General features: G+C 37.5%; 1 non-coding gene across 2 annotated transcripts in view; it reads left to right on the forward strand.

The window, feature by feature from the left end:
* The window catches only part of LOC111872761, a 13,146-nt gene extending 6,181 nt beyond the window's left edge, over positions 1-6,965 (forward strand). The window contains exons 2-5 of one of the 2 annotated variants that reach the window (XR_004513944.1): positions 724-855; positions 2,558-2,746; positions 2,843-6,079; positions 6,352-6,965. This is a non-coding gene — a transcript (uncharacterized LOC111872761). Of the gene's footprint in view, positions 1-46; positions 856-2,557; positions 2,747-2,842; positions 6,080-6,351 lie in introns of those variants that run through there. The other variant, XR_004513943.1, reaches the window with a different exon arrangement.
* The last annotated feature ends 1,238 nt before the right edge of the window (positions 6,966-8,203 follow it).

Consider the following 8,203-nt stretch of genomic DNA (forward strand, 5'->3'; position numbering starts at 1 on the left):
GGAGGGTGGAGGGGGGTTCTCAGTCGCGCAACATGTTACAATATGTAGAGTTTGAGGTTTTCACAGTGGTGGCTATGAAGAGAGAACTCTTCTGTTAGGGAAATAGTTTCTCTTTTCATTGCCATTAATTTGTTCAAGGTTATAATGACATGTTCACTGTTGAAGAAGTAAGATTAACGGTACTATCAAATCATGAAGAACTATTGCTATATTTGTAATTAATGATAGACGTGTCATGCATAATATTTATTTCTGTACCAAATTTCACACGCTTCCAAACTGCAGTGGTCATTTGTTACTGCCATTAAGCTGAAAACTGAAGAAATATTTACCTGGTTTCTGTGTTGTTCCTGTACATTATACAAAGTATTTATCTTAACAGAAGTTCATGTTTTTCAAAGAGCTGTTACCATACATCATGTCAGGACCGTCCATGCATCAGGTGGCATTAGTGCCACTCCCATCTCACAAGTTTGTATGTTTGCAAGATTGCTATGTTGTTATTACCAATTGTAGGAAAATAATAATTACAAGGTTTGGATGACATTAAATGGTTTAACATTCTCATCAGATTCCATGATAATCACTCAACTGGTTCAAAACTTCAGTCAGGAGATCCACGTAGACAAACGCATTTATCATGGTGAGGTTGTGAGCCTACTCTTAGTCTTGAAGAATGGAAAGTAGATTGAACCAAACTTCAAGTAATTTAATGTGTTACAGGTCAGGTTAATAGTGGTGGATAGTCTGGCATTCCCGTTTCGTAATGGGACCCTGGATTCTCTGCTGAGAACCAGATTATTGTGTGATATTATGCAAGAACTGAAGATGATGGCAGTGAAGTATAATGTTGCAGTAAGTGTATATTACTTTGAGTTAACCAAGGTAAATCCTTATTATAATTTTATTAGGAATTCTACCAAACCAAAAGACAGGCAAATTAAGTAAGCAACTGACAAACTGCATGTTGTCACACAATCATGTGACTATAGACAGGGTTTGGATTGGTAATCAGATTTATTTGATTCTTAAACAACTTGTGACTACACCTTACACATCACTGGCACACAAAGACTGGTGTCCTCAGTCACGGTTTTCACTGTTCTGCTTCTTAACGTTGTACTTTAACGTCCTGTTGCACTGATTTTCGTCCATGATATGTAAGCAATGTCCGTCTTTTAGTGCACTCAATTTTACTTGTTACTTCACAACATGTTTCGGCACTATAGTGCTGAGTGCACTAAAAGACGGACATTGCTTCATATCGTGGACGCTGCTTCTTAACATTTTCCTCTGCTTCTGGCCTCACATCCTTGCAGGCTGAAAGGCATCTCACACCAACCTCCTGCTCTTCTAATTGAAGGCTGACTCTAAGTAAAATTTATGCTACAATGAAAAGTCAGTCAGTCAGTAAGACTGTCTTGGTGTCAAGCATCCATCCAGGGCCGAAGACCAGATTTTTATTACTGCCAGACACCCCTGGGTTTGTTGATGTGGGACACCCACTGTGAAGAGACATTGGGTCTGTTGTTTACAACTGCTGCTGGCCATTGCCAGTGCAGCCATTCTCAGGTCAGAGTCCTGCAGGACTCATGACCATATTTTACTGTCTCAGATTTGAGATGCCCCCAACCTGGAGGGCCAGGTCCCTGTATTTATATCCCCCAGGAGCAGGCTGGTCCAGTCCCCAGGCACTGGGTACCCTTTTCATTACCTCCTATGACTCGCAGGGTTATGGTGATAGATATTTGAACCCACCTCCATGCAGGGGGAAGAATGACTCCAGACTGCTGCGCATTATGTAGACTTAGCACAGACTGCACAGAAAATGCCACTTCCAACAGCTCTTCTTTTGTTACATGCGTTACTGTTGTGGCGATCGTGTGACAGCTATGGCCTAGCACCAGGCATGTTTGCAGAACCATTCCCTAGCAATGGCTGTCTGCAGACTTCACACTTCTGGCTTTCACCGTACTTACTATAATATTAATAGAACTCAAATATTCTGTACTGTTAATGTAAGATCCAAAAATTGTACATGATCCTGAGACAGTTCTGATTACCTCCCACATGACCTGTTTTCCTACAGTCAATTTTTCATCCTAATGCCATTTTCCTATCTGCTTGGTCTTTTTGATGTGATTTTTGACCGAAAAACAAATACCAGTGTCTGAACATCACCCTAGTAGCTTGTCCTGGCTCTCTGTGATTTCTTTTACATTCCTGAAACTAAGAATCTTCTTGATATTGAGAGCAATATCGTTGCACTAAAAGGACTTGCTGAAAATGATTTCTAACCATGTTTCCAAACATCGGTCATGTGTGCAAAATGTGTTGAAGGTAGTGACATTAAAGGTTGGTGGAAATGTCATCTTTTCAGAATCAGCCTGGTTATGTTAGGCCTTGTATTTGTGTACATCATAGCTTTTTCGTTTATTCTTTGTTCTTTTTTAGTCCCTTATCTGTCATATGAATGTTTTAATTTTCAAAATGTGACATCTCTAAATGATGTAATTGAGTTTGACGTGCATTCAGTTTTCTCTTGTTTCCTTGATAGGTATTAGTGACAAACCAGCTGACTACCAAAGTAGGCCCAGGAAATGATAGTCACTTAGTACCAGCTTTAGGTGACAGTTTTGGCCATTACAGCAATCAGAGACTTATGTTGGGTTACCTGCAGCATGGTTGTTATGCAGCTGTCCTGTTTAAAAGCGTAAGAAAACCACAGTCATCTGTAAAGTTCCAGGTAGTTATTACAGTTGTATGATGTTTATGGTGTTTAACAAAGAAAATCATCTTTGCCATATTATCCAAACTTCTGTGTCATTTATTATAATTTCAGATACTCAAGAGCGGTATTCGGGATTGCAGCACATCAGTTAAATGAAATATACACTCCATAAAGTGCCATTCATAGGAGGCTGTGGTAATGTTAACTGCAGACTGAATTGATATATTTGTTTCAAGATTCATAAATTAATACAAGCATATGTGTTAATGTGTTTGAATACTAGTTGCCTGTTTTAATGTTAAGAAATCATGAGAAGAAAGAAGAAATTGATGACTGTTCATATAGAACTGAAACTGTGCTATAGGAAGAGGAATGAGGAGGAGTACATTATACAGGAAGCCCACCCACGATAATCTATTTGAATGGCAGCAAAGAAGCAGAGTATGCTGTCCATCTTAACAAACAGAGCCAAAGCCATCTATGACCAGCACAGTCTCCATGTTTAATTATATTTTCTTCAGAAACCTACCAACATGATGACTACAACAACCAGCACATTCCTCGTGCTCTCAGTTTACCACTGAAAGGTAAATCACCTGTAGAAGATCATACTTCAGTGGCCCTCTGGTGCTTCATTTATACCACTTCAGCAGCGTTAGCAAAGAGCTATCAAAGCATATCATGACAGTAAGCATCCCACCAAGGAAAGTCCTAGTTTCCTGTTTCCCACCAAGGATAATATAGCCTTAAAAACATTGGGCATATACAGCATCTGCTGTGAATGTGGTACAGTGTACATTGGGCTGGTTGGAGATTACATCACAATCAAGGCCAAAGAGTACTGTCACCATAGCTGGATATGTCAGCTAGAGAAATTAACCATGACAAAACAGCATAAACTTTGGTCATGATGTTGAACTAAATCTTACCAGTATCCTCGTCAGGAAATCTACACATAAGAATCATGTCATCAAGGGCATAACACAGATTAAGCAGCTTCTTAATAACTTTAACAAGGAAAGTGGTTTCTCACAGAGAAGGTGTGTAAGCCTAATTCACAGCCTGAAGAAATGGGACAGATTTGTTTCTATAGCATATTGACTTGGCACTCCTTTTCACTGGCCCTGAAAAGGGCATTCATTTTTAGTATCCCTGTTAAGGGCCTTTTTTTTTTGTAATGGTCCTAGCAAGTACTTTTTTCTGCTTCTGTTGACCTGAACAGATCTGCCCCCTTTCATGGCTCTGATTGGTCAGTGTCCTTGTTCTGCCACCTTACTCATATAACCTATCCATAGCTTATCCCTGGTCACTTCAACCGTGAAGAGGAAAGGAGCAGGTTCTTCTGAAGCATTGGTATCCACCTGCATGATGTCATAACTCAGGGGACCTCAATCTAGACCTACGGTGTTATGTTTGTATCTATATGTGTCACATCTCCCCTAGTTACTTAAGAACAAATTAAGGATTTCACTATCCAAACATATTTTGCTAAAACTGTCAAATAAAACTGGCCCGGATGTTTATATGCAATGATGAATAATTGTCTTTCCTTTCCTTCCTTTATTTACTGCAGTTTTTTTTGTAAGGCTTCTGAAATTTTCTGCCCTGCAAATATCCGTTATTCGTAGCAAATTCTGAAATGTTATAATTGGTATATCTCTCTCTCTTTTTTTTATACAAATTAGTAGATGTTTTGTAACATCTGGATCTTTCTAATCACTTCATTGGTCCAATATTGAGAATGTGAGGAAGAAATCAGAATTGTATGAGAAACCTAGTAGTGGGCATATTTAGATCAAGACCTTCCATGTTGAATTCATAATTTTTCATTTAGTTTATTTGTATTCCTAAATTGAATATGTAAGTTTGTGATTCTTTTAACAAAGAACAGTTACACTTTGATATAACTTGTACCTTCACTGCAGCATTTAGCATAGAATGAGTAATCATATTTATTTTTATCAGTGACAAGAATGAGAATAATTTTGTATTTTATTTGCTGTAGACTGTTTAATGACCTGTTTATCCTGGTCCTCCAGATTGAGGGTTTATTAGGAGTCAGGTAACAACTCCAGATAAAAACATATTTACTCAGAAACTTTAATATAATGTGTCTGGAATAAGGAATACTAAAAATTATTGCTATTTCTCTAGTTTTCCAAACCTCTCAGTGAAACTTTTTAGGCAGTGAAAACCTATCAAAAGTCTATTTCTATTAACCAAGCTACACAGAAGATTCAGAAATCGCTGTTCAAAAATTGTTTTCTATGTGTTTCACCTTTTAAAAGTAAAGAAAACACTAGAAAATTGGAACCGTAAATTTTCACAGTTGCTTAATTGCTCAGGGCCGACAGAACTTTGAATAGAGTGATGCAAAATAGTGTTCTGAAAGTATGAAACATGCTGTGTTGTGTTTAGTTGACAGTTTGGTCTTCGCCTTTTGATTAATTTTCTTTTTCATTATCTGTGCTATCATCGTCATCTTCCCCATTTTCCATTTCTTGCTGATAGTTCTTGGGCTTGACATTTGCAGGATTATTGTCCACACCATCCACAGCTACTGGGATATTGTTTGCTATTACCATTATTGGTGTTGTTTGTAGCATCTGAAACTTTTGACTGGATGTGTTCATCACTACCAGTGTCCTCTGACACAGCAGTTCAATGACACTTTGAAGAAAGTTTCTCTGGAAATTTTGTATGAACTGTTAAAATTATTACTCTGATTTTGAAATATCAGTTATCTATTTAGCTGATCATAATTATGAGAGTATTTTTTGCTGGGTTGTTTTGTTTCACATACAACTACCCAATTCACTTCAGCTTGTATGGTGTATCAGCATTACAAATGGACAATACACAAAAGGACGGAAATCCAACAAGATAACCAGTCTATCATAACCGCAAACCGCTTTGAAGTGCTGTCGAATCTGAAAGAGCCTGAATTCAAAAAGGTAACTCGTCAACAAACAAGTGGGAAAGTTAGGAGAAAAAAGGATAATCTTCAAAATCCAAGAAACAAGATTTTATTTCTTGGTGACAGTCATGTAAGGGAAATGGCGGCTAAACTATGACATAACCTGAATGTGGAATACAGTGTTCGAGGACTAGTAAAACCTGGTGCAGATCTAGCAACAATTTTAACTTCAGGTGAATGATATTGAGGACTTCTCTAAAAAGGAGTTGGTGATTGTGTGGGGTGGTACTGAGGATGTTAGCAGGAATGAGACTGATAAGGGACTGATCCAAATTAGGAACTTTGTAAACAAGAATACTCACACAAATGTTTTAGTTATGAACCTAACAGATAGACATGACTTGGGGCAAAAATCATGTGTAAATGATGAGGTGAANGAATGTGGAATACAGTGTTCGAGGACTAGTAAAACCTGGTGCAGATCTAGCAACAATTTTAACTTCAGGTGAATGATATTGAGGACTTCTCTAAAAAGGAGTTGGTGATTGTGTGGGGTGGTACTGAGGATGTTAGCAGGAATGAGACTGATAAGGGACTGATCCAAATTAGGAACTTTGTAAACAAGAATACTCACACAAATGTTTTAGTTATGAACCTAACAGATAGACATGACTTGGGGCAAAAATCATGTGTAAATGATGAGGTGAAAAGGTTTAACAGAAAGTTAAAAAAAAAATGAAGGTGTTATAGAGATAGAATCCAAAAGGGACTCATTTACTAAACATTGGTTACATATGAATTCAAGAGGTAAGGAGCAGATAGTAAAAGGAATAGTAATAGAAATTTTGGATATGTGGAGGGAGAAAAAGTCTCACCCAATTATAATGAAAGGGAAGGATGAACAAGAGCTAGAAGAGGAAGGGACTCATATTCCACCAAGAAATGGACCCTTGAAAACAGAAGGAAAAGAAATGGTCAACCCAGGAACATAGAAGGTTTGATTGTCACTGAATTAGACAATACCCCTGATAAACGTAACAGGAGAAAACCCATTAATAGGAGCTCGGATGAATTACATATGAATTCAAGAGGTAAGGAGCAGATAGTAAAAGGAATAGTAATAGAAATTTTGGATATGTGGAGGGAGAAAAAGTCTCACCCAATTATAATGAAAGGGAAGGATGAACAAGAGCTAGAAGAGGAAGGGACTCATATTCCACCAAGAAATGGACCCTTGAAAACAGGTGGAAAAGAAGTGGTCAACCCAGGAACTTAGAAGGTTTGATTGTCACTGAATTAGACAATACCCCTGATAAACGTAACAGGAGAAAACCCATTAATAGGAGCTCGGATTTTTTATGGGAGGGTTAAGGTATGAACCAAATATAAATAAGTATCTGGCTTTAACTCACAAGTTCCCTAAAAGTGGAGATAAAAATTGTGGCGAAAATCATAATGGACAGGTTGCTAACTCTAATACTACCAACTTATATCAAGGGAAAACTAATCAATCTACATCTCATTTTCTGATGGTATGTCATCAGAATATAAGAGGCTTATTTGATAAAACCGAACAACTGTTAAATTCCTTATTATTTGATCCGCCTCATATAGTTTGATTGACTGAATACCATTTAAAAGAATATGAAATAAATAAAATTTGTGTAGATAATTATGTATTATTATTCTTCTTCTATGGCGCAACAGCCCGATGTCGGGCCTTGGCCTCCCTTATCAAGCTCCTCCATTCCTCTCTTTCCTGTGCTGCTCTCTTCCAGTTCCTTATGCCCATTAACTTCTTTGCATCTTCTTCCACTGCATCATTCCATCTAGTTCTTGGTTTCCCAGCACGTCTCCTGCCACCTATTTGTACTATATAACATTTTCTTCGGAATACGCTCCTTATCCATTCTCTGTACATGCCCAGCCCATTGCAATCTTTTTAGCTTTATCGTCACTGAGATCTCTGGCTCCTTATATAATTTGTATAACTCTTTATTATATCTTATTCTCCATATCCCATTCTCTTTTATTGGTCCATAAATTCGTCTTAGGATTTTCCTCTCAAAAGAATTGATGACTGATTCATCTTTCTTGTTTAGCGTCCAACCCTCACATCCATAATAAAGCACCGGTCTTATCTTTGTTTTATATATTTTGTTTTCATCGCTCAGTGTATATCCTTTGATCTAAAAACTGATAGTAACGAGAAATATGCATTATTCGCTAGTTTTACTCTTCTTGTTATTTCATGATTTTCCTCTCCATCTTTGTGGAATTTCGATCCTAAATATATGAAGTCTTCAACTATTTCTATCCCGTCCCCTTCCATGTTAATTTCTCCAGTTTGCCTTGGATTCTTTCTAGACTGTATCAGCATTTTAGTTTTATTTACATTCACCTCTAAGCCAGTTGTTTTTGCTATGGTTTTTATTTCTTTCTATATCTCCTTCATTGCTCCTAGATAATTATGTATTACGGGCCAATTATTGTACATCAACATACAAAAATGGGGGTGTATGCATATATATTGTCGCGTATCAGGCGTATATCGC

The sequence above is a fragment of the Cryptotermes secundus genome, unplaced genomic scaffold (assembly GCF_002891405.2).
Source record: "Cryptotermes secundus unplaced genomic scaffold, Csec_1.0 scaffold4169, whole genome shotgun sequence".
In the NCBI taxonomy this organism is placed as follows: domain Eukaryota; kingdom Metazoa; phylum Arthropoda; class Insecta; order Blattodea; family Kalotermitidae; genus Cryptotermes; species Cryptotermes secundus.